This window comes from Oratosquilla oratoria, chromosome 6, assembly GCF_046742065.1.
Source record: "Oratosquilla oratoria isolate Oo_2021 chromosome 6, ASM4674206v1, whole genome shotgun sequence".
NCBI classification, from domain to species: Eukaryota; Metazoa; Arthropoda; class Malacostraca; order Stomatopoda; family Squillidae; genus Oratosquilla; species Oratosquilla oratoria.
The window spans coordinates 36339470-36348954 of NC_134782.1; the positions used below are offsets into that span (position 1 = coordinate 36339470).

General features: G+C 39.5%; 1 protein-coding gene across 2 annotated transcripts in view; it reads right to left on the reverse strand.

The window, feature by feature from the left end:
- The window catches only part of LOC143026389 (uncharacterized), a 128531-nt gene extending 125013 nt beyond the window's left edge, over positions 1 to 3518 (reverse strand). The window contains exons 1-2 of one of the 2 annotated variants that reach the window (XM_076186672.1): positions 3321 to 3518; positions 280 to 415 (exon numbers count right to left, since the gene is read on the reverse strand). The gene's annotated coding sequence lies outside the window, so the exon portion shown is untranslated. The remainder of the gene's footprint in view (positions 1 to 279; positions 416 to 3320) is intronic. The other variant, XM_076186673.1, reaches the window with a different exon arrangement.
- Positions 3519 to 9485: the final 5967 nt, after the last annotated feature.

Here is a 9485-nt window from a genome sequence, read left to right on the forward strand (position 1 = left end):
TGCAATTTACCTCACATACATTTTTGTGAGATGTGAGGAAAATTGCATAATCCTCACATACATCTTTGTTATTACAAATATATGACGATTATGATAAAATGTGCCCCATGCGTCAAAATACTCCCGTGCCTCTCCAACATTTTTTATTTCTTGCGAATGGTCCTTAAATGTAACATGACCCCCAAGGGTCCATACGATCTCCGTCTGAAAACAGCTGTTCTCACCAGATTTTATTATCCTTAATAAGATAAGGGTATCTTAAAAATCAAGTGCTCTTACCATACTAGGTGGGGTCTCTTCTTCGAGATAAAATATCTTGCTACGCGGGAGGCCATGGTGGTGCAAGCAAATGCGTCGAACTAGCCCGGGGTTGAACTTTGGAAACTTCGGCGGGATCAGGTTCTCCGTATGGAGTCTGAAACAGTATCCCCCTCTTAAAGGATAATCTTCTACCTTTTCATCAGCTGAGCTTGGGGGTGGTTTAAATTGGATATAGTACAGGGTGGGGCGCGGAAACTTCCCGATTTGGGGATTGAATTATAAAGTGTTTACACTTCACAATTCTTTATTCTACTTTTATGTCTGTCACACAACATGGGAGATTTACTTTTACACAGTTCTTAAAACAATATCTTTTAAATGTCCACCTCCATTGTCAATACACTGATTCAGACGATTTCGGAAGCTTTGGTCTACTCTCTCTAGCATGGTGAGCAGTATATTGGCTATTTGACTGCGGATGGCATTCTGTAAGTCTTCCAGGGTCTGTGGACGGTCGTTATAAACCAGGGATTTGAGATAATCCCACAGGAAATAATCACAGGGGCCTAAATCAGGCGAGCGCGCTGGCCAGTTTAAATCGCCTCTCAGGGAAATCAGCGCGCTCGCCTGATTTAGGCCCCTATGATTATTTCCTGTGGGGTTATCTCAAATCCATGGTTTATAACGACCGTCCATAGACCCTGGAAGACCTACAGAATGCCATCCGCATTGAAATAGACAATATACCGCTCACCATGCTAGAGAGAGTAGACCAAAGCTTCCGAAATCGTCTGAATCAGTGTATTGACAATGGAGGTGGACATTTAAAAGATATTGTTTTTAGAACTGTGTAAAAGTAAATCTCCCATGTTGTGTGACAGACATAAAAGTAGAATAAAGAATTGTGAAATGTAAACACTTTATAATTCAATCCCCAAATCGGGAAGTTTCCGCGCCCCACCCTGTAGTTCTTTCTGAGATGAGAAGACTAGTCAGTGGTAAGATCAGTAGTGAGGGCAGTACCAATGGGACCCAACTTGCAGGAGTAGCCATAATCACGTCTAGCCAAATACAACACATCATTAAAGAGGTTACTCCAATTGATAAATTCATGATGCTGGTGATGTTGAAGCACACCTTGGGCATCTCTCTTACTGCAGTATATTCTCCTACTAAGGCGTGTAAACATCAAGATGTTTTTTTCTTTGTCAGACTTGAATCTAAAATCGACTAGTGCCCGCCATGATATGCACTTGTTGCCTTGGGCATTTTCATTACGTATGCTGACATCAACAGAACTGAATTAATCATTGCCATGAGCAGGTATTCAACCTTTCCTCAATTTATGCCTGTAGGCATCACATCCTAAACTTGCTCCCTGCCCTCGTCATTTGTCACCTTTGAAAAATGTACGCAACACAATAATCCCCTCCCCAACCCCATAGTGCAGTTTATACGCCCGTGCAAATTATTAGAAAGGTGAGCGTCCTTAATACAATTCTATAAAGTATTAGGAATATATTTGTTTTGTGTATCACATATTGACCTGCATTTTGTATCTGAATAAGCTGTTTTTAAGGTATCAATATATCTTCATCTCTCCTTCCTTGCATCTTACGATATTTCAGCCTTTTCTCGTATTTGGTCCTGTTTGTTCCACTTTTCCTTCTTGGGCCTTTTCGTGTTTCCTATTTTCTGTTCATCTACTGACGTACGTACGTGTATGTGTGTGTGTGTGTGTGTGTGTGTGTGTGTGTGTGTGTGTGTGAGAGAGAGAGAGAGAGAGAGAGAGAGAGAGAGAGAGAGAGAGAGAGAGAGAGAGAGAGAGATTTACTACGGTTTTGGACCACGTGTCAGAATTGTGATCGACGGCTATCACCTTCACAGATGAGAGATCAGAACATAATATCGGCTGCTGTCTAGTATATTTCCGCTTGAGAAATCTGGTCACCCCGGAAGCAACCATCACACACAAAGCACCGAACACATCACCCTACATTGCCCCACCCTGTCCCTAATCAGCCAACACAATATTTCTTCCTTAAGTGACTTCTGGTTGGCTGTTGCCGGTAACTTGGGGTCGTGGGTCTCCTGCAAGAGAGACCTGGGGCAACGGATTGACTAATTGATGGCTAGTCACGTCCCTGGGAATCACACATCCAAGATTCTCGTCAAATGTTTGTAAATTTGAAAAGCTGGAAGACGACTTCGTTAACAATATTCTAGACTTCTCCCGAGGACAATTCAACAATATGTCTATATATTCGTCTTCTAGGTTTAACTTTTTCAAAATATGACGCAAATGTGATTTAACATTTGAAGATTCGAAAAATAAAAGCTTGAAACCGAAGTCAATTCTACTCAAACGAAGTCATTTGAGTCACGTATGTATGACAGGGGCTGTCAAAACACGATCAAAATTAGAAACATTGATATCTTAAGGGATTATGGATAGATTCTTGACTAACTACAAAAAGGTTCCTATTTTATATCGTCTATCCCCAGAAGATTTAATTAATTTACCAGAAATCATTAGATTCACGCATTCTGCTCGTTTTGTCGATTTCACCCAGTGAGGATGGGTCAGGAGTCTGCCTGTGAACTTGCCAGAAACGTGGCCATACGCAATGACAGTATTTGATCCCAAAGATCAATTGGCTGCTGTACAGGCGTTGTCAAATTTTGATCAACACTACATTTACATAGCAAATAGTGTGTGTACTGCTCCTCCAACATGCTTTCCTAAATACGAATACACTTTATATCGTAAATTATGTAGAGGAAAATGTACCAAATGCTCATTCACAAACGTTGTATTTGTACAGAATAAGTGTTTCAAAAAATCATGACCATCGCTGTGTCCAGCTCAATAACAGTTTCATTACGAATGGGCGCCGAGAAATTCAAATATGAAAATATTGAACACATCATACTACCTATGAAAATGACCAACATGACTACACAACTCTCCTGCAACGCCAGTTTTAATAGACCAACACATTGAATATATCATTCAAGAAAGACACAAATCAAATAATAAATATTACACTATCTCTTACCTGTTTGACTGCCGAGTTCTGTAATTCCTCATAAACTTCTACTGCATGTGCTTTATTTGCGTAAAATAAATGTTTCCAAATCACAAGAGGCTTCTCTAAGTTGCAGATATATCAGCCATCACAATAAAATTTGCACAAAGTTTACAGCAACACGCACTTCTTAGATACACAATACGAACGGCTCCAGAGTCGAACGAGACCAACCGACCCTTATAATTTCAAATGTAGTTGCCAGAGTTATGTAATTTCTTAGTTGCCACGTTGTTTTCTGAAGTCAGAAAATATTTCATTTATATATTTGTAATATATTATACATTTTATATATCTTAGAGTTTGTTTCAAATAAGTATGTGCATTTTATGTGAATTGGTATGAAATGCAAATGATCGTTCGCCCGTTTGATGAGCTAATCCAAAATAACGCCAAACAATTCTATCCAGTCAGAGAAAATTGATAAATAGATAAATAAAAGAGAAAGTAAACCTCACTTTCTATAGTGTCTACATAATTCGTTGATGAGTATTGTGTTACTTGCCTAATGACTGACGATTTTATTCATATAAAGGAAGACCTTTCGTGTGCGTGTATGTGTGTGTGTGTGTGTGTGTGTGTATTCACTTGGTCTTTGTGTCTTTTTCGATCAGTGTGTGGACTCGTGATCGACAGCTATTTCCCTCCTGGAAGAGAGCTCAGAGCTCGTAGGTCCGATTTATGGGTATGCTATGACCTTGCGGACCTCCGTGTTTGTGTCTCTGTGTGTGTGTGTGTGTGTGTGTGTGTGTGTGTGTGTGTGTGTGTGTGTGAATGTGTGTGTATGTGTGTGTATGTATGTGTGTGTGTCCTTATGCACATGGGCATGTGTGGGAGATGCGTGCGTGCGTATGTGCAAGATTGCATTATACAAAGGAACTATATTCGCGATGTTTCTTTTTTTTCTCTCCATTTGAAACACCCAACTTTGAATTCCTATATACTTTTAGGCCTAGCTATGTCATCTGAACTATTCTAGGAACTGTTACTGTTTCGTATGTCAACAGCCTAAGTTTTCAAAATAAGCAATGGATGTGTTCATGTTTTTCTTTATATCCATCAATTCAACTAATATTTTTTCTTTGCCCCTTTCCTTGATCATGTCACCTCTTCCTTTTTCAATGACGACAGGACCAATGCTGCATATCCTAATCAAGGGTGGACGAAGTTATTTTTCATCGTTATTTTACGAGTTACAATGATAAATTATGTCGATAACAGACCTATCGGCCCAAAATGAAGTAAGCAAAAAATAATAATAATAATAATACATACGTACATATACCAAAGGCTTTTTCCCCCTACACGAGGGGTAGCCAAAAAGAAAAAGGCGTAGAAACCACTCCCACCCATTCCATTCCCTATATATTCCACTCACCTCCACCCTCCTCCCTCCCTCTTATCTTGGCACCTCCTGGATGACGGGTCATCCCTGCATCTTGTCCACTGCCCTGGGTCAGAAGCAGTGTCGCAAGACACAGCACATCCACAGCAAGGCCGCTTCATAAATTCGGCGACCCGCCCTCTCCGTCCCCTCATGCAGAAAAGGAGAAGACTGGGAAAAATCCCTTCGGGCTGCGTAAATTTTTTTCTCATACATACTCCCTCACCCCCCATCCCCCACCCACTCCCCCTCATGCATCACAGCATCATCCATACACAACCCTTCTCCATTCACCCCTATCTTCTGTCCTCTCCCGTCCTTTCTCAACAGATATTCCTCTCTTTTGTAATACCCCTTTCACCCCATCCATCCAGCTCATCCTAGGACGCCCCCTCATATTCACTCCTTCTACCTCTGCCTTCCACACCTTTTACTAATCTTTCTTCACTCATTCTTTCCATGTGTCCAAACCATCCTAATAATCTTTCATCAACCCTGTCACTCCCTTTCCAACCCTGTTCTCCTCCTCACCTCATCATTTCTCACTCTATCTAGCCTAGTAACCCCTACCATACTTCTCAGACATTTCATCTCAAACACATTCAAACTCCTTCTCTCTTCCTTTCTTATGTTCCATGTTTCTGCCCCGTACAGTGCTGTCGGCACAATCACTCCTTCATATAACCTCCTCTTAGCATCCATTCCCAAATGTCTATTTCTCATTACACTTTTTAATCCACCAAGGCATTTACTCGCTTCTCTCAATCTACATTCTACCTCCACCCCCACTCCTCCCTTCCCTGCCACATTCGCACCCAAGTATCTAAAACTATCCACTTCCTCCAGTTTCTCACTTCCTTCAGTCTCTCACCTTAATGCTCACTTCCAGCCTGCTGTCACTCTCTCCCCTTGTACATCTCATCACCTCATTTTTGCCCACATTTATCTTCAACTTCCTTCTTTCACACACCTTCTCAAACTCTGTCAATAACTTCCTCAATCCCTCCTCTGATCCTGGTACAAGCGCAGGGTCGTCAGCAAACAACAACTGGCTTATTTCCCACTTTTCTCCATTTTCTTTAACCATCTCCAACCCCTGACCCACTACCCTTGCATTCACCTCTCGCACCACCCCATCCATGTATAGATTGAACAGCCAGGGTGACATAACACATCCCTGATGAAGTCCCACCTTTACCTCAAACCATTCACTCTCTCCATTTCTAATCCTAACACAAGCTCTACTACTCTCGTAAAAACTCTTGACTGCTCTTAACAGCTTTCCTCCTATCCCATATATCCTGTCTACCCTATCGTAAGCCTTTTCCAGATCCATAAAAGCCCCCAAAAACATCCTTACCTTTTCTTATAGCTTTCTCACATATCTGTCTTACTACAAAAATCAAATCCTCACAATCTCTACCTGTCCTAAAACCACACTGTTCCTCACCAATTACTCCCTCTGTTCTTCTCCTAATCCTCTCAATCAATACCCTCCCATAAGCCTTCGCAACTACACTCAACAAGCTGATCCCTCTGAAACTACTACACTCACACTTGTCCCCCTTCCCTTGTAAAGCGGAACTATACAGGCACTCCTCCAGTCCTCCGGCACTACCCTCTCTTAATCAAACATTAAATAACCTCAACAGCCAGTCCACCATAACTGTACCTCCTTTCTTCAGACATTCTACATGGCATCCATCCAACCCAGGTGCCTTACCTGCTTTCACTTCATCTTTCCTTATTTCTCCTCCATTATCCTCGCTCGTCACTGTCATTTTCTTAGCGCTTTCCACTGCAATTACCTTTCCCTTCCTATCCTCCTTCACATTTAGCAACTCCCTAAAATACTCTGCCCACCTTCCTCTCACTGCCTTCTCTTCCATTATCATCTCTCCATCTGCACCTTTTACCTTTTCTTCTCTACTTGATTCGCCTCCTCTTCCTCTTTTAATTTCTTTCCAAAACATCTTTTTATTACTTTCAAAATTTTCTGTCACACTCTTAACCCCATTTCACATTTGCTCTCCACTTTGCTTCCTTTATCTTATGCTTAACTTCCCTTCTCTTTACTTTGTACCTCTCATACGATTCCCTCGTCCTAATTTGCAGCCAATCTATGAATGCCTGCTTCTTGTCTTCTACAACCTTCTTTGCTTCCTCATTCCACCTCTCACTACCCTTCCTTCTATTTCCTCCCGCCCTCCTTGTTCCACACACCATCTTTGCACACCTAATGACTCCCTCCTTGAACCATCCCCATTCCTCCTCCACTCCTAGTTCTACTCTATCCTTCACTCCCTTCCACTCCTCTCTCAGTTTCTTCTTATACTCATTCTCCTTTTCTTTCTCATTTAAGCAGTTCACTCTAAGTACCTCCCTACCTTCTGCCTTTTTCCTCTTTCTCCACCTATTCTCTACTCTCAATTTACCTTCCACCAGAAAATGATCTGACATTCCCCCACTCTCTCTCCTTAGAACATGTACATCCTTAACTCTTCCTACCATACTCCTGGTCACCGCTATATAGTCCATTAACGCTCTATCTGCCACCCTTCCATCCACCACCCTCTCCCATGTGTACCTATGCTTGACTTTCTTCCTAAACACTGTATTTGCTATCATCAACTCTCTTCCAAGACACATCTCTACCATCAATTACATGGAAATGTTAAAAAAATAAAATAAAAAAATCGACAAAATTATTAAAAAAAAAAAGTAAATAAATGGAAAGAGTAAAAAAAAAAGCAAATAAAAAAAGAATAAATTGTTCAAGTGTTTATCCAAGTGACTGTTATGGCTTCGACCTGCATTACATTCAAATGTGTCGGCTGCAAGTTTATTCCAGTCGTCGGCAACGCATTTGGCAAAATTGTTTCCAACGACTTCTCGGTTAAATCTACATTATTCTAGGTTCAGTACATTAGATCTCGTCCAGTTAGTATTAATTGTGAGAAAAAAAAATCTATTTTGATGTGTACAATTTCCTTTAAAAAGTGAAAGGTTTGTATCAAGCGCTCCATAAGTCTATTTTTTATTTATTTATCTATTTATTTATTCGTTTATCTATCTATTAATTTATCTATTTATTCATTTGTTCATTTATTTATCTATCTATTTATCTGTTTATTTATCTATTTTATTTATTTATTATCTATCTATCTATCTATCTATCTATCTATCTATCTATCTATCTATATATATATATATATATACATATATATATATATTATTTATTTGTTTATTTATCTATTTTTATCTATGTATTTTTTGTACACTTTTTAATCTACCAAAGTCCAGAGGTTTGGGAACGATACCGACTTAGCATATCGTACAGTCACGCGCAAAAGTTTTAACCCACGCCACATTCCTCACAATATCAATATAATTTATTCGAGTATAAAATCTATTTTCGTGTGTGGTAATTATCATGTAGTTAGGGTACTTTTTATATATAAAAAGTGACAGATAAAGGTTTTTAATTTTGTAGGTAGGTCAAAACTTTTGCTCGGGACGGCACATGATAATACAAATTAATCTACGGGAAATTAACATAATATTCCAATAAATTTTATAAAAAGTATTACAAAGGAGGAGCATGCTGACAGGAGACCTTTTGGTCCATAACTAGGTCGGATAGAAAAAAATACAAATAAATGAATAAATGAATAATTAAATAAGTAAATAATTGAATAAAAGTTATAATAATATAAATAAAAACAAATAAAATAAAGTGAATTGTGACCCTAAGAAAAGACACTACATTACGCCCGAAAATATTGACTACAGGAGACTTTCCTGTCCCTTTCAAAGTCGAATGCTGAAGCAAATAAATAAACAAGTACACAAGAGTTATGTTGCTTATCAAATCGAACCCTAAAAATTCGACAATATTCCACCTCTTTTACAAGATTCAAGAAAGATAGAGAGAAGGCTGTGAAAGTGTTCGTAAGAGATAACCTGTCACTTGACAAACATACGGGTTGCTGAAAAATATCAAGGTGGCTTTTCTGTACACGAAATGAAAAGATTATAAAGATGATGATGATGATAATGATGATGATGATGATGATGATGATGATGATGATGATGATGATGATGATGGTGATGATGATGATGATGATGATGATGATGATGATGATGATGATGATGATGATGATGATGATGATGATGATGATGATGATGATGATGATGATGATGATGATAATGATGATGATGATGATGATGATGATGATGATGAATGATGATGATGATGATGATGATGATGATGATGATGATGATGATCACGATGACGACGACAACGACGACGACGACGAGGATGATGATGATGATGATGATGATGATGATGATGATGATGATGATGATGATGATGATGGTGATGATGATAATGATGATGATGATAATGATGATGATGATGATGATGATGATGATGATGATGATGATGATGATGATGATGATGATGATGATGATGATGATGATGATGATGATGATGATGATGATGATGATGATGATGATTAACGATTCGGTTTAACGTCGTGTACTCCCCGTATCAGAAGGCTAGGACGCTGCCCATTACAGCAGAGGACTTTGTAGCGTGAAATGTAATGAACCCCCTTGGTCCAACTCACTGGTGGCAGAGCTCGCACTGCCGTCGCCTCGACCACCGCTCCAACCCTCTCGGCCAATAAACATTCTATAAAGATAAAGACATAAATCTTGATCCAGCCTAGATAGCAATCGCACAAAGT